The following is an 18,592-nucleotide window of genomic DNA, read 5'->3' as shown; positions in this document are numbered from 1 at the left end:
AGTGTAATTAGTAATATAATTTATAAATGAGAATCACTGTATTTTAATGTCAATCCACCCCCTGTGAAGGTCAGTATTATGTGGCCATGGCTTGTTAAAGGTGCCTTTATGTCTTGAGGATAGTCAAGGGGTCATATATTTTCTAAATTCTTGGCTTGAATTCCTCTATTTCAAAGTTTCACTCATCTATTGCTCTCATTCCACTGTGCTTTTGCAGAGTAATTTCTCCTGGGCATACAATAATTTTACATTCCGTGTAGATGGCTTTTGACGAAAGATTTTTGTCGCGGTACATGAAGCATTATCTCTCTCTCTCTCTCTCTCTCTCTGTCATATTTCTTCAAAATAATTTCAAAAAATGTCCTTCAGAGATCAAAGTTATCCCAGTCTTCACAAATACAGTGCCAGTAGTACAGTGTGTGTGTATGTTGTACATTAATTTCAAAGATTATGATTGAATTGTACAATGTCAGATATTAGATGTTGTATTCTGCATGATCTTTTTAATCAATTCAGGTCAGGTTACATTCTTCAAGGGGTGCAGCTGTTATTAAAAACCATTATCTCTTCAAACTTGCAAAGTGGAGTGCAAGCAGATGAATAGCCTACAGTGATCGGAAGGCTGCTCCATATTTTGTAGGTTAAAATAATGGAAGTGATGGTTTACAGTGCAAACATTACAGGACAATGTTATGAAAGTGGCAGATGATGGGTTTGTTTTGAGACGGATCCCCAGTGTGTGTCTAACATTAGGCCTATATTAACTGGCATTTTCTCCACCACCAAATTTTAACTCCCTTTCCCTTCCAAAAAAGGAAGAGGAAATGAAGACGGCTGTCTCAAAGAACCAGTCAGCCTTCGGAGATTACGGTCTGCCCGAGACATCGGCTCTTCATTGTCTGGTTGGATTAAGGATTTGCACATGTATTGTTCATACTATAGGGCAGTGGTTGGGGTTGTGGTTTAAGAATTATTAATAGATTGAACCGGAGTCAGAGTTAGTTTGAGACAATCCATTCCCCTACATAGATATAATGGTTATAGGCACCAAAGCACAGGAAAAAGATCATCAGGGGGTTCAAGTTTATTGGAGAGTGTTCTCAATTTCCTTTGATACCAAAAACTACCACCTTCCCAAGCTTTGTATTAACTACTTGCACACCCTTAAATAAAAACACTTACAAAACAAAGTACTAAATATCAAACTCCCCACCCAAAAGAAATCTTAGCATGGCCCTGGATTATGTGGTCATTCTATTCATAGAGCAAAATTTAAAAGGGTGGTATTGAGTCATTCAAAATTTCCTGCCAGAGTATTCTGAATTACACTGTATGATGTCACAATTCCAAGTATGATGTCACAATTCCAATTCGCAGCAGTCGAATGCAATGAAGTCTCATAATCATCCAGCTGTCTTTTGTTATTGATGTCACCTACTGTATACGCTATAATTTTCGCGTACATAAATTTTCGCGAATTGCCGCTGTCACACATTTTCGCGAGTGGTTAAATTCGCGATTGGGGGACCAGAGAAAATATGAAGTGGCAAAGAAAGTGTGAATTTTCAACTTACTAGCAAATAAGAATGATACTAGTTATACACTGCATGAAAAAGACTTGCCAAACTCTGCGAACTAGTAAGTTAGAATTCAACATTTTTGAAGTGGTTAAGTCCATCGCGCTAGATTTCTGACGAGTGGTCCCCTTGCGATAATGGATTGGCTCTCTACAGTATTCGTAAGTAGACGTGGACGTGCGTAAACAAGCTTAGCCAGTATGGTCTGTTCGGCAAGCCGTGACATGGTATACTAGTACTGAAATGTTCGTATCAGCAAGGCAAGGGATTCATTTTGGAAGGTAATATTTTCGCGTGTTGTTAATTTCGCGAATAGCTCCCGACTCGCAAAATTCGCGAAAATAAAACCCCCGCGAAATATATAGCGTATACAGTATGTTTTATTGTGCAAAATTCTTGCAAATTATGCTCTTGAAAAGTGGCTGAGAAAGGGGAAAGTGTTAAGTACATACAGTGTATTAAAGCTATGGAGAAGATCTTTAAGGTTAGTGTTGCTTTAAAGGACAAGTTCACCTTCATAAACATAAGGATTGAGAGAATGCAACAATATTAGTAGAACACATCAGTGAAAGTTTGAGGAAAATTGGACAATCGATGCAAAAGTTATGAATTTTTAAAATTTTTGTGTTGGAACCGCTGGATGAGGAGACTACTACAACTTGTGAGTCATTTGCGTACAACAGTATAAAGAAAATGTATAAGGGCAATTCCGCAGTTAGGTGGACATGACATGGATAAAAGAAATGTGCCTCTTTATCTTACTCTTTAATTTAGGTATCAACTAATGCCATGGATGTTCACCAATCATTAAGGTCTTTCAAATTCAGTAGATTATATTTTTCATATTTATTGATTTTGCGAGATCTAAAACCATCATTTAAAATGTACATGTGGGACTGGGGATGCTGAAATTCACTTAAATGCCAATTACAGTGGGTTGCTTTGAAATTTTTTCCTGAAATTTTTGCTAAAAGGTAAAAGATGAATATACTTAAAGACTCCAGAAGTCATGTGACATTTTGTCAATTACAAAAGGGTGAAATGACCAGCAGAATTACTCCGGACAAATGTAACGTTACTAACCGTAACGTTACTAACCATGCATTTGGGGGTCTAGCGAATAAATTATCGGTCGAACTGCTAAAAATATTTGCGTGAACATTTGTCATGATGCAATAATTGAAATTAATGCAACACTTTGTTTGAAGTAACTTTAAATTTTGCACACTTTTTGTTACAAGACATTGATTTTTTGGTCATGTCCTTTTTTCGTAACGTTACTAACCAGCCCTTTTAGTTGCCATAGCAATTCTAATATTTGTTGGATTGTACTCATTCTTTTCTATATCATAGACCTGGGAAGGATGAACATGTTTTGCGATGATTTTGACTTGAAATGAATAAATGGTGATTTAGTAGTAAAAATAAATATCTAAATTTCTTTAAATGTAACGTTACTAACCGCGGAATTGCCCATAAGAAAATTCAACATATTATCACTTTTTTCGCATAATAAAAGAGCACTTGACTTGCCTCTTTCTAAAGGCAGGGGGAATAATATTACCCATAACATTTGTCGGTAACGAGTCAGGGGAATGTGTACTTTTTTCAAAAGATGGAATTTTGTGAAATTCTCTTTATATTTTCCTTACATTGTTGTACGCATGTGACATCGTACACTGCAGTAGTCTTCTCATCCAGCGGTTACTGCACAAAAACTTCAAAAATTCATAACTTTTGAACGGATTGTCTGATTTTCCTCAAACTTTCAATGATGTGTTCTACTAATATTGCTACTTTCTCTCAAACCTTATGTTTATTAAGGTGAACTTGTCCTTTAAATATCAAGATGGACTTTAAGTTTGTTCACATACATACATTGTAGTCCTGTATAATAAATAGATGGTTCGGTCATTGAAAAGGTGGTTTGGAACAACAAGTGGAAAATGTTCTTTGTGTTTATACTTAATACATGACTCACTGAATATCTAGGTATGTTTCACACAGGAGGTAGGCCTACAGTGTATCTGCAATGGAAGTACAATGTAAATATGATTACATAAGTACTTTTTAACGTCAGGTATTGTATGAATGTTCTAAATGGCTTTACCATGCTTTTCTGATGACAAGTCACTTGATGTACATTGTACGTACGTGTCAGTGGGATTGTGTGGGGTCACTGTACTGTACCACATTGTATACACCATAGAAGGTGCATTCACATTTAAATGACAATACCATGGTATTAGATACCGCAGTAAGTTGTGGGCAACATTCTCATTGGCAAAATACCATGGTAAGGAGCTTGAAGCTCGTTGAGAATAGATACCGCAGTATATCGAGCTGTATACGCTTGTAAACTGTATGTACCGTTCTCATTCGCAAAATACCGATGATTGTATTTCTGGTTACAAAAGCATTGTGCATATATTGGCATTTTAAATCTCCCATGGGAAAAGACAAGACTTGTGTTACAAACTTGTATAGGTCAAGTTAGAAGTACATGTACACTGCGGTACTCTTGCTGGTATTTCATGACACGATCGGATGTACACCTTTGTATATTTCTTGCAAAGTTTGAATTTGCTACACCACATGACATGGTACGTTGTATTTTGTGATGTATTTTGCAATTTATTTGCGTTCACATTGAAAAATCCTGTGGTATTTCACTGTCAGTGTGAATCACCTATAATGTGAAAATATGTTTGTACGGACTGTCCATGTAGTATGTCTTGTTTTTGAGTGACTTCCCTTTCTTCTGTTATATAGTCTTGTGAGATTCTATACCCCATTTATAATGGAATGATACTCACTGTGGCAATGACATTACGGATTTATGGACAGGAATACGGCCAAAACAATCATGCAAACCACAAGGGGTGGGATATAATCTTTACACTCCAGTTTCCGGGATGTGTGTTGTTAAAGGTACTGGTACACACGTACACAGTGGGTTGCTCTCCTCTGATATCCTTCTAAAGGCTTTGATACATCGGACAGCTTTAAAGATTGATCTAATGGTTAACATTTAATGTGAGATGTCATGATGTTCAAATATAAATCAGACTATTCCATGATTTGTCAACAACTTACTTATGTTGTACACAATGCTGAGACATTGTGCATGCAGTTCTGTATTAAAACATATTTGGACATGATATATGCATAAATTCCATGATCAACCAAGATCATCATTATGAACATTATTGCATGTCTACTATTGAAATGAGTCTATGAAAATCAATGTATGAAATATGTCCACAGGTTTCTTGTTTTTTTTGGGTTTTTTTATAGTGAATTTACAATTTGTACCATACTTGATAGAAATGTCGGGGGGGGGGGGGGATGTCATTTTTTCCTTTCCATTGACCAGAGACATACAATGTAATGACATTACTGCATCATAAAATCAAAGCAAGCAGTTTATATATTCCAATATTTCTTCAATATATCTTCAATGTGACAACTTTAATAGTACATTTTGTACATTTCAATTCTAACTGAGAAGCCATTCCGTGATAGATCTACTAACCATGTATGATACCAAATTTATAAAAATCCCATGGCATAATCAATGAATACTCTTTGACTCCAGTTTGCATACAATTTGTTGCTATGTTTGGCAAGTCTCAAACAAAATCCTTCATTGCAAGAAACACGCTTTTTGATATTGTGCAGCAAACCAGTCTCTTGCAATTATTTTGCTTGTTATGACCTGTGAACTTGAGCTTTACCGTGACATCATTTCATCTCACCCCGTAAGCAGACAAAATATTTGAGTTTGTCCATACCGGTCCTTGTAGTCTGCTCTGTTTGCTGTTCGTGTCTAAAAATACAATGGAGCTGCTGAAGTATCTGAAATAATGTTTCTTCTCGTCAAATATTCTGGTGTGTGGTTTTGCATTCACTTTGAGGTGTTGACAAATGCACTCATACAGTACATTATTGTTGACTTGCGACTGGCTCCTGGGTGGGTGACTGCAGTATGGAATGCTCCCTGAGTCATCAGATATTAATCTCTTTCAAGTCAAGTGCTTCGCATAATAGTTGTTATCAATAAAATAATAATATCCTCTTTGCCTATGCACTCACCTCTGTGAATCATAAACTCAGCTCTCATCAATTTGGACAAATAATTTTAGATTACATGTAGGCCTACATGGTAATGTAGGGACAAAGTGTTGGATGAAGATATGGTACTTGTACATATCAGACTAGTATGTTTTGAGTGGCAAAGTGACCGTCAAGTAGTAATTTGCAACAGATTGGTAAAGACCTGAGGTGGACCTGTAAAGTTGTTCGTAAAGTTACGAAGTCAATGACTTACAATGTACGAGTGACTGGTGATCAGTTCTGAAGTGCTATACTTGAATTTCCATAATTCAGCTCGAGAACTGATCACCAGTCGCTCGTAAGTCGTTCGTAACTTTACGAACAGCTTTATGAAACTCCCCCAGGTATTGTGGAAACAGAAAACCCAGATGAGTCAATCTTCATTCGCCACCGACCAGTGTACATTGGAAAACCACAACAAGTAATTGGCCTGGCAAGAATCGCCTGTCAGCGAATATGTGCATCAAAGGGTACGCTCATTGGAAATGTTCGACTCCAGTAAAGATTCTTCAAAGTCTGCATAGTATGTGCACTTTGTGCACAGAGAAAGCTGTACACACAATTCTTTACACGGATTCCTGAATAAGTCAGGCTAGCCATCCTATTACATGGTATCCCTACACTGTTAAGATGGTGTACAATGTAAGTTTGCTGCAGAAATCATCATCTTCAAATTCATGAATTTCTTCCGTCGAGATGTTTTCATTGCAACTGATTGACAAATTGCCCTACATCGACGTAAATAAGCACTGAATCGATCAGTGTTTTAGTAGTAGCCATGATAAAAAAAATCATGTGTAGGGCAATTTGTCAATCAGTTGCAATGAAAACATCTCGACGGAAGAAATTCATGAATTTGAATAACAAAGCAGTACCCGCTGCACGCTATAAGGATTAGAACCAACACTTGCTTTCGGGCGAAAGCTCGGTGGTCTAGTGGAGATGACGCCTGCCCGGTGATCAGGAGGTCGTAGGTTCGAATCCTGCTCGAGTATGTACGCCCATGATTTTTTTATCATGGCTACTACTAAAACACTGATCGATTCAGTGCTTATTTACGTCGATGTAGGGCAATTTGTCAATCAGTTGCAATCATCATCTTATTCTTAATAATTAGTAATTTAATTGGCAACTCTGAATTTTACAGAACACTGTGTACAGTATTGCAGAAAGATTAAACAAAAAATAACCCCCAAAAATTGTTCATTATATAGAGATTTTTGTAGGAATTGCAATTATCTCAAAAACTGTGATGCCAAGAATGGGATCTAAAATGGATTCTGACAGAAGACTATAAGTTGCTATTACTGCAACTGAAATGAGCGACTACCATAATGATGACAAATAGTTGTTTTGCTGAGAGAGTAAAGTTAATAAAGGTTTTCTGTTCTTTTCGCTGTCACTCTCAGTGAGTAAAACTGTATGCTCAATCTTTATCATTATGAACACCATGGGAAAAAGAAAAAACTAGTCCGGGATTTGAACCCATATTACTGCTTTTGGGCAGCAGCATTGCACACACCACTGAGCTGAAGCCAGTTCATGACGATATAAACACAATGAGGTTAAAAACATATACCCAATGTCTCTCCTAACTTCCATTCTCTCTCAGTCTTTAATATTCATAGTTCATTACCCTCCAGCATTCAAGGCGAGTTATTCACAGAGAGAATACCTGTGTTACTCCCGTAATAAAGACAACAAAAGGTTCATGTAATGATGTATGAAAGGGTTTTTGTTTATTTGTTTGTTTTGTTTTTGTTTGTTTTTTACTCTCTGAAACACTGACAATGGATAGTAAAAAATGTGATGAATCATACAATCTGAAACCACAAATATGTGGTTTCTTGGATTTGATGAGTTAGTAATGGGAATCAACCACATTGACAGAGTTTTTCATGCATTGCTGCAGAGTAAGAGTACAGTGAGCAAGGAAGCCGAAAATTGCAAGCGAAGTGGGATGAGTTCAGTATTGCGAGCCTGTCGACGATGATTATGCCTGCGTCTTGTGGGCATTTGAAAAATAGACCGGCTTGTCACTGGACTGACATTTAATATAGGTGCGGATTGTCTCTCTACTGTATCTGCATACCTTAGGAAAATATGTAGAAGTCCTGAAACTTCTTGAATTTTTGCGTAGGACTTGCCTTCTGTCTTCTGCGATGATGCTAACTGTACTAGGAAATTATAATTGGTCAATCTTTAGGGCAGTGGGGCAAAAATATGTTTCCTTGGAGAAATATTATGTGAAATGAGTATTACATTCCTTGCACTGTCAAACATGTGACCAGTCTCACCCCAATGATGCATCAGTCATGTAACGATACGAAAGCCAACGGTTCACTGGCACTGGTCCGACGGTCCATGACCAATAAAGATCACTGTTGGACCAGTAACTTCTACAGGAATGGACCAGTAAAGAAATTGGAAAACTGGGTACCTACTGGCCCTACAGACAGGTCGGACCAGTAGAAAAAAAAAATGGGTTGGTGTGCAACCCTACAATGGCTGCCCTGTAGAATTTTATTCCAGTCCTTATTGGAATCATGATGGTTGTGATTGTGATTTGATTCTGATTCTGATTCTACGTAACTCTGATCCTGGATTACCATTCTGATGACCACATCTTTCTGCATTGTCTGCTGAAATTCAGTTGAGTCAGTTGCTCTTTTCTTGTTTGATTTCTGATAGAGATACAAAGTGTAGCTTCTTTCCTGTGATATGTTCTCCTTTTGATAGAGATGACTTATGAGCACAAATGGAATTGAAAAAAAAAGAGAGGAAAATATCTTCTTCTTTTTTTTGATATTGCCAATTCATGGGATATACCATATCGTCGCTGGGGCGACAAGACCTCGTATCTACAAAATGTCAAATGTTCAGGAGAGCCAAAAAACATGGCGGCCAAAGCACTGTAGCGAATGGGATAGCCTTTCCTTTGACATGCCCTGGTGGCTTCATTTTTGGAGTAAGACAGCTTGGATTTGGCCAGGACATCACTTAACCCATTATTTGACCATTAATCCAAAAAAGTCATTTTCACAAAAATTCCAGATACAAGGTCTTGTCACCCCAGCGATGATATGTTATGAAAACACTTTTTTTTCCTAATGAATAATTTGGATTTTCTTAATAGGAGAATGAGAAGAACCTGTGTAATCGTTGCGTATTTACAGTGTGTATAAAGTGTTTCCATTTTTCTTCTTGAAGTTTATAATGATCATTATGCGTTCATACAGTGTCAATTTATTTATTTTTTATCGTAGTCTGGTTGTTTGTTTATTTTTTCCTTTTTGTATTAACAAAGGAAGTACATTTGTCACACGATAAAGAAATCCAAATGACTTTCAGCAGATTCATTACAATGATGATCTTGTCAAGTATTCCCGTATGACAGATTGCATGCTTTTAAAAAGTTTGGTGATCTGGACTTGTTAATGTGCATGTACAGTGTACCCTTTGGCCCCGTTGGGAACTTTTCACACTTTTCTCCATTGAGCAAGGTCCATGTTGACCCTTGTGGTGTGTTGCAAGTCAACTTGACTATCTACGCCCCCTATTTCCAGCTTGCCCAGTCAGACGTGTTTGTGCAAGGGAACCAGTGTTGACAAAAATATTTTGCATCATTCTCAAAACAAATCTGTCAAGTTTGAACTTGTGATGTGTTGGCCATGCACTTGTGAGGCCCCCTCTGTGTTCTACTTTGGGAATATATTGTGACATCACCTTTCAGCTGGGATTGTGAGTGCTGAGTTTGTGATGATGAAAGATGTCATTACAACCGGCTACTGTACTTCTTTAAAGGGGCTGTTCAAACGGCATTGCTAGTGAGAAGATATCTGAGCTGAGTAGTCCTACAGTAGTACATACATATACATCTTGTACCTGGTACATGTAGAGTGTACACTGTATGTTACAGTACCAGAATCTCTGAGAAAAAATGTAGCAAAAAGTACAATGTACATGAAGCTGTGAAAATTAAGGGTTTCATAAATGTATGGTGATAGGAATACACAAAAACTGTTCATTAACTGGATTTCCCATAATCAATAATTCCTGTACACAGATGAGTGCTTGAATACTGTCAAAGTGGTTTCTTTCGCGTACAGATACTTTCGTGGTTTCCATCGGTGCCGACTTTTTCGCGTGTGTTTAAATTCGAGGTCGGCAAAATCTGTGAATTCACAGTCGGCAAAAATTGTTTTATTTTGCACATGAAAACCCAAACTATTATCCAATTATTCTTTTATCTAGTAAATAGAAATTGAAATTAAATGCAGGCTTACCTGAAATCCCGTCTCTCGAGTACTTTATAACATGCTTGTATCTACATTGCACGGCATCACTGTGTGTGTGTGTTGACCATCAATACACTCAATGCACGGAATCTTCATGTGTGCATGTGCGCAATAGCGTTGTAACAAGCAGCGAGTTCAAAACATTTCCTTGCGTGCGACTTTTCAAAACATTTTCGTGTGATGTTAAATTCGCGGTTCAACCTCAAAGCACAAAAAGCGCGAAAATAAAACCACCACGAAAGAAACCACTTTTACAGTAAACTACATGTGTACAGATGTAGGCATACAATTGTATTAGGATCAATGTCAATGGTTGCAGATGTACATATGTAAAGTGTGGTGATTCTGATTCAAAGATCTTTTGATAGCAGTATAAGCATGGTTCTCGAAACAGATTTTTACTAATTACTATACTAGAAACAGATTTTTAGAGCACCTCTTTATTATATGGAGGCTCATAAAACAAAATGTGACCTGCTACAACAAAAGGATCCGAAAGTCAGGGAAGGACAATTTTTGGAAAATGACATTTGATTCCCTTACTCTTCTACTTTAATTTCATATATTATACAACTCATAGAAGTACTCGGTTGTGGAGAAATCTATGATTTTATTAGCACATGTCAAGTGGTTGAGGAAATCAGAGTTTCGAGAAAAATGCCTTGAAAGTTTTCCTTCTCACGCTATTAAACATGATCAAGGGGAGGCGAGACAGTTTTCTCCGCTTGACAATAGAAGGTACGCTCCTAGCAACCTCCGCGATGCTCATTCAAGCTTAGCGCCAGCGGTCTACGCAGGACCAATCAGTAATCAGGATTCCACGCATTCACCAAGAAGATCACTCCCTCATTGCTAGGGGCGGAGTCTAGTTGCGGCGCTAAATCTAAATCTTTGGACACGTTTCTGTTCCGTTGAAAGTCGGAAAATCATGGCCCAGAAAAACGCAAATTTCTTGCCTTTCATTTGATCATTTAGCGTCAAAATTTCGGCAGATGATAGACAAATCATTAGACTACAAAATTATGCCAAAAGCAGAAATCCGATTGTTTTGACCAATTTTGATGATGTGACTTCAAACTTGATTTTCTCGGCTCAGCCGTCAGCAACTTTAGGATCCTTTTGTTGTAGCGGGTCACAAATATTCATATTTGAACAGTACAGTAGACGTATAGAACATCATTGTAGATTATGTGTGTCTGCCTGTGTGTAATGCATGCATTTGTTCATCATATCTACAATGAAAAACTAAAGTGTACATGACTGGAAATAAAAATGACCCAAAATGAACACCGCAAAATGAACACCACAAAATTTACAATGTACACTGTAACTTGCAATAAATCTAGGAGAGGCATCTGAAAGTACTTTGCTTGGCTCCTCCCTGTGAGATATTGCAAAGTTACAGTTGGCACAAGTAATGTATGAATCCCAGTGTGGTGGCATGTTGTGCATCACATCCCATTAGTTTACACACAACCTCTTGGGCAGCACTAGTCTTTGGTCACAGACCCTGTACTTTAAAACTACGATATTTTGAGTCTGTACATGAATCTCATTATTTTTCACTGACAGGCTGTCGTTGAAATGCATCTTCTGTGAAGGTACTGTGAGATATTATTTTACAAGGTTTACAGATACTCACAGTACATTGTATGTCCTTGAGGAGAGTCTGTATTTTTGTTGGTGCTTAGAATGGAAAGGATTATTTTAGATGCAGGGCTATATCGTAATCAGAAGGAAGCAGACCGACTTACAGTCAAATTATGAATATGCCATTCCTTTGGTCCTAGTAACAAGCTTTTCCATTCACTAGTTCCTGATGAATAAACTTCAGAACTTGGAATCCACCCTGCATACATTAATTGTTGCTATGTCGGGCAAGCCTTGGGTAAGCTTTCTAGTTCCTAGGAAATCGTTCCAGTAAAAATTTGCATGAAAGTTGACTGTGTTTGATAGTTAACGGATCTAAAGTATTTAATACCGATATCATACTTCATACGTATTAAAGAAGATCAATGCTTTGCTTAGCCTCCATATTGAAAGGCTAATGAAAATATCTACAATTTCAAACTTGCAATAATTTATATGAATATTCGATTTCATCAATGCAAAAAATCAATCGTCCAAAACTTTCTTTTTTTTAAACAGGTTGTCTGCACATGTTCACAAAAAGCAATGTTGACTTTGTTCAGCTTTTTATGTTGGTAAATATTTACCGTTCACAGCCACAAATGAAACTATAACGTATCCCACATGTCATTTGTATCAATTACCAAGTGTACATAAAAAGACACAAGCATGCTTTTGGAGCCAGAAAGTTGTCACAGAGCTGTCTGCACACATATTTATGGTGTAAAGTCATTACTTGTGATGTTAACTGTCTCAGAAAATGATATCTCATTTTGATACTGATTTGTGAAATCGTTGACAGGCCAACACCCTTGATTGCCGTCACATTGACTGTCTGTAGCCATACCCCTTCATGTGAATATTTTCTTGGCTTCTAAATCTGGGTATGAAAATAACATGGAGGGAGATACAGTGTATATTTCCATTGTACCAATTTAATATGGATTCATCAAATATTCCAGTCAAACAGTGTACCAAATATTACATGCCAAGCAAGGCAAAAGTGCGCAAGTCTCTAAACCCATGGTGATTATCAGAAACATGCTTTGATTAGAAGCTACTTAAAGGCATATTCAACAGTGACTCCGATTATAATGATGTGCACAAATTTCCACCAGTCAATCTTACAGTGTATCTTGTAATACAGTATGCACTGTATAGGGTACCACAAATATCGAAAGTAAACACATTTGATTTATGATATTGCTCCAAATCAAAAATACACCTGTACACATGTGGAAGTCTTTGATATTTTCATGTAGTTATGTAGCCTGCAGGTGGCTCCTGTGCATAAACAGTTCTGTATACACTGTGACTGATCTGTATATTGATGGAAAGAGTGCTGTTCTCATTCTGTATTTCATGGTAGCTCTGTAATATAAATAAAGATTTTAGATGATCATGCTGGTGATGGTGACATCACAATGATTATTTTCTGTACCTTGAGCCTCTTGAGGAAGTGCATGGTTCAATTTTTCTTCCTTTGATTTCATATGATTTCTTTGAGTATTTGTTTTGCATCAACACTGTTTACACTCTGCAAGTAAACAAGGACTGTACAACTGTAGATGCTGGTGTCATGAAAATGAGTCCTTTTTAACCCATTCCGTATGGGAGCCTGGTGGCCTGTGTATTACCTGTAAGTCTATTGGCATTTCAGAACTCAGTATTGAATTGGTTAATACAGTTGTATGGCCTGGGATGTTGTACATTTGTACATTATGTAGATCAGTTCAACAGTGAAATCAGGACCCAGTCACTCTTTTGAGACTTCCATCCTGAATATTATGCCATTCACTTTTTGCGAGCAGGATGATCACATACAATATGATTGCAATGACTGAGTATGATCACATATGATGTGATTGCAATGACTGAGGATGATAACATATGATATGATATGATTTCAATGACTGAGGATGATCACATATGATTGCAATGACTAAGGATGATCACAGATATGATTGCAATGACTGAGGATGACCACATATGATATAGGGCCTACTTGCAATGACTGAGGATGATCACATACAGTTTGTATGATATTATGATTGCAATGACTGAGGATGATCACATGTATGATATGATTGCAATGACCGAGGATGATCACATACTTGCAATGACTGAGGATGATCACATCACATGTATGATATGATTGCAATGAGTGGATTGACTGAGGATAATCGCATGTGATATGATTGCAATGACTGAGTTTGAAACCCAGAGAGATACAGGGCCAGATGTCATTTTTGCAGTGTTTTAATTTTTCCTTGCCTAAGCACAGCTGTGCATGGAATGGACTGCCATCAAGATGTGCTACCGTAGTTTATTATAATCTGTAATATACACCGACTGTACAAGATTTTAGTTAGGAATCATTTGTACAGTGCATTGCATTAAAATGAGGCACAGCCCTGACCACACAGGTACATACTGTATGCCTACATTGTGCAATGCACAGCAGTAGTCTTGTCCACTGCATTTGGCAATCCCCTGCCACTAGGAGTGTACATACCACCGGTTCATATTTTGTAGCTCTATTCTCCGCAGGTGAGTCTGTAGATGTAGTGCCATATAGAATTGCCCTATCCCAACCACTTACATTTGCCATGACCTTTGTACAGAGTTATGTGCTGTCTGCGGTCCGCGGAATCGTTCTGCTTGCCTGGCGCCCCTGGCCAGGCAGGTGAGATAAGGCAGCAGTTTAAACAGTACATTTATTTTTAGTATACTGTTGCACAGGTGTAAAGTTCAGTCCCCAAAGAGGTTTGCTTTGATTGTACCCCTGTACAGTACAGGCTCATCATACAATGTAGATACACCTTGTACAAGCACTGTGCAATATTTGTGCAAATAGTAGGTGAAACCGTGAATAGGATGTGATATTATAGAAATTTGCCCTGCTGGTGGTGAAAAAGGTTTTATGAGATGGGTGTGTCAACTTTAATAGAGACTGCAGCAGGGTGAATGATTTTCAAATTAAAGGAGCCAGGACACTGTACATAATAGTTCTCTGATGGTGTGAAAAACAGAAGTTACGTTCACACGCAGTAGGCAAACTTAAAGTTTAGGTCGAAAACTTTTAACTGTCGATGATTACAATGTAGCTCCACGTGTGAATTCATGACGTGGGTTCACACGCGCACCTAAACTTTAAGTTACAACTTACGAGCGAGCCCCACTCGATGGTTACAACCGAAGTGCAGAGTCTTTGCTAGATGGCCTTGTGCCCATACAAAATAGTGCAGCGAACGAGAAGCGAGGTTCATGCTAACTCACAAGCTCGTTGATTATTGTGTCCACACGGAGCAAAACTACGAGTGAGAACCCCCCCCCCCCCCCCCCTTGGCTTGTGGAGAGAGCGTAAGTTTACCCTAAGATGTCTCATGGTACTAATCATCGACTAAACTTTAAGATTGCTAACTTTCGAGTGCGTCCACATGGTGCTAAACTACAAGCTACAAATTGTAATCATCGAGAGTTAGATTTTCGACCTAAACTTAAAGTTTAGGAACAGCGTGTGAACCTGTTTTATAAATTGAAGGGGGAAAAAATGTCAGAACTACAATTTGATCCAACAGAGTCCTTTTACAACTTGAAAACTGGCCTCGCATTCCTCAAATGAAGGTCAGCGTGTTTTGACCAATGATGCATAATAGGAATTAAAGACCGTGATTGACTATTGATATCGATGCAATTATGATTGACAATTAGGGCTATTGATACACCCATCAAAATCTGGACAACTGTATTTTAAATGATTTCGACCATGAAAGCTAGTAACAAAGATTGACACATTGCCAAAGTGTCCTAAAGGTCAGTTTAATCGACGGTATTGATTATCTAAAATGTTAACAGCTTTCAGCATGGTATTGAAGACTGTGTGAGCCTATTATTTCATTCAGAAATATTGCATGTTTGATTGGTGCACTTTGTAGTTAACCTTTTAGACTGATAGATATTTAATTCAAAAGTCATTTGTTATAATCAAGCGCTCACTTTAAATCTACAGTCAAAATGTTCAAAAGCCCCAACGGAAACACACAGAGCACTGTTGAGCTGTTGAGAATGTTTTATACGAGAAAATGTCACAGGATTATTCTTAATGACTTTGAATACTATTCTTTTGAAGTCTATAGTATGCCATTTTTAATATACAAATAATACCGCAGAAGAATTTTGTGAATTTGTAAAGAAGTCTTTCATAAGCTCTGTCTTTGAAGTAATGAAATTTGATAGATGACGGAAGGTTGAAATTGCAAAATATCCCTTTTTTTTGGTAGTTTCCCCTGAAACTACACACTAATTTCTAGCTCCTTTCAATTAGGTGTGTAGTGACAGTAAACATTCAGAGGATTTTACTCTCGACGCACACACTAGTGTAGTATTACAATCTTTCCTCCATGTTGCTGTTTTTACAGAACCTGTGTGATATGTTCCTGACAGTTCCTGACCATTTCCATCACATCTTGACTACTTCTTCAAGACCAAGAATTTCTTCAATTTTAGGTAAGTGCTCGAGAAAATCACCCACCGTTTGATATTAAAATGGACCTGCCAAGATCCTGTGATTCTGCAGAAGGCTTTCTGGAAAAATCAGCTGTCACCTTTCTGACTAATAAAAAAATTATGAAAGCCTTTCTGATCAAAAAAGAATAGAATAGAAAAGATGTGGGAATTAATATTGCCTATAAAGAAGATTGAAGTGCATGGTACAGTACCATTAGAAAATCTTCGTAACTGCTGTAATAATAGCAAAACACAATGATCGTGTGATTGAGTAAAGCCGCTTGGGCATTCATCAACTTGTTACATTATATGTCGTGGTTTACATAGAGACAGTTGACCGGTTGCGTGTCATGTTCAAACTGTGAAGGGAACACGTTTACATTCTTGCTCGTTTCCTGTTTTTGTTGTTCAGTGGAACTGTCGAGACACTTTGCGTGTTCACAGTGGAAAGTCACATGATCATTCTTTGGATTGGCGAAAATGCTCCCTGGTTATTCTATGGAGCCTTCTTAATTTAAAACAAAAAGAAGATGAACATTATAAGGGTCATTCACATGCGTGGTGTTACGACCAAAATCACTCCGAGAATGATCGCACAAAAGAAACAATCAACTGATGTTCAGGCGGTTTATTGACAGTGATATTGTGGGTACAGACTGGTAATCGGCGTCACATCAGTACAACAATGATCAATAGAAACAGTTATAAATCGGTAGTGGAATCACTTACACGTATTAAATAATCCTTTGAAAGTGTCCAAATACGATGTTCGATGCACAGACGAATGATCCGCGACGCACCGATGAATGATTCCTCCGACGTAACTCCAGAGGCGCAGGTTACGATAGTCCACGGTATAGATCCGGGGTAAAATCCACGATATATGTCCACGGCGAAACGTGCAGAGTCCAAACGTTGTGACGACCACGTCCAGTTGATGCGTTGAATAATGATTCACTTAATAATGTTCAGCTAGGAATCCAGCCCGTCACAGCTTTGCCGTAGCAATGTCCATTGATACAAAAATATGGAGTCCAATGAAGGCACATTAATTCTCTGCAGGCAAAATGTCTCCCAGGCCAAGTATCTCCACAAACATAACAGGTCAGCAGGTAACACAGGACTGACTATAACAAGTCGCTTCAGAGCCAGAAGTGACGTAACTCTCAGAGCAGAGGTGTTGGGTACTCTGCCTACTGCAGAATTTCTCTGGCTTATATACCATCCATTCACCCCCTTCTAGCACATTCTATAACTCTCTCCAACCTACTAGCCAGTCCAAGTTCCAGGAAACCTGGATGACTCACTGCCTAAGTATGTACAAAACATCATTACCAAGAATAACTACCAATCACATTGGGCTACAGGGACAGTGCCTCACTCAGCCAAACATGTAAGCACTTCCCAGAACTTTCTGGAAAGGGTGAAATCATTCTAGATTGAGTGAGCTATAATGTATTTCCTGTTACATGCATGTACTGTATAGCTACATTGTATACCACCTAGAAAATTCTCCACTTATCTGGTCAGCCTGTATGTACTATATCTACACCACATAGAATGTTCTCCATTAATCTGGTCAACCTGTGTACATACACATTAAAACAACCATGCATACAGTACATCATACATGTACATAACTACTAGTGTGTACATTTGTGACACCATCCCCCATGGGAAAAAGAAAGCCTTGCCGTAGCAAGGGTTTCTTTTACCTTCACAATTTCTCATTATTATTTACAATGAATGTGAGGTAAAATCCAAGTCAAGCAACAATAATCACATACTATCACATGCCTTTTGGATAGCTGTATTAATTCCATGTTCTCTTTTCATGGATACTATTTACAATGATATTGCTTGGATTCTCGGAGCTTATACAATCATATCAAACTGTTTTGCACACATTAATGAATATGCTAAACACATACACTGGAAATGATATACGGTGAAAACTTTTCACCTTTGATACTCTCTTCATGTTACACTCTTGACAGAGCGTCGGCAATTACATTGTTCTTGCCTGCCACATGTTTGATTTTGAGTGCATATGGCTGCGTCATCATGCTCCATCTGAACAACCTGTTGTTCTTCATTTTGAACCGGTCTAAAAAGACCAAGGGGTTGTGGTCAGTATAGACTGTGACCTCCCCTTTGCTATTTGTCAAGTACACTTCGTATTGCTGGAGGGCAAGGATGAGACTGAGAGCCTCCTTCTCAATTGTGGAGTACTTCTTCTGGTATGCGTTCAATTTTTTGGAGAAGTAGCTAACTGGTCGTTCAGTGCCTTCTTCATCTTCTTGGAGCAAAACCGCTCCCACTCCCACATCGCTAGCATCTATTGCCACCTTGAATGGCTTTGCGAAGTCAGGAGCTGCCAAAACAGGCTCATTAGCAAGGACTGCCTTTAGTTTCTCGAAGGCTCTTTGACACTCATCAGTCCAGGTGTACTTTGCCTTGCCC

At 38.1% G+C, this 18,592-nt stretch overlaps 1 protein-coding gene across 2 annotated transcripts in view; it reads left to right on the top strand.

Annotated features, from left to right (window-relative positions):
* LOC139744350 (serine/threonine-protein kinase Sgk1-like) overlaps positions 1–18,592 on the top strand; it is a 126,330-nt gene that overhangs the window by 11,270 nt on the left and 96,468 nt on the right. Inside the window, exon 2 of one of the 2 annotated variants that reach the window (XM_071654793.1) lies at positions 16,042–16,129. The gene's annotated coding sequence lies outside the window, so the exon portion shown is untranslated. Of the gene's footprint in view, positions 1–15,976; positions 16,130–18,592 lie in introns of those variants that run through there. The other variant, XM_071654794.1, reaches the window with a different exon arrangement.

Source organism: Diadema antillarum, unplaced genomic scaffold (genome assembly GCF_040938485.1).
Source record: "Diadema antillarum isolate AM-2024a unplaced genomic scaffold, OU_Dant_1.0 seq00001161_RagTag, whole genome shotgun sequence".
Taxonomy (NCBI): domain Eukaryota; kingdom Metazoa; phylum Echinodermata; class Echinoidea; order Diadematoida; family Diadematidae; genus Diadema; species Diadema antillarum.
Note: the sequence above shows the minus strand (reverse complement) of the source record. Positions and strands in the feature narration are given on the sequence as shown.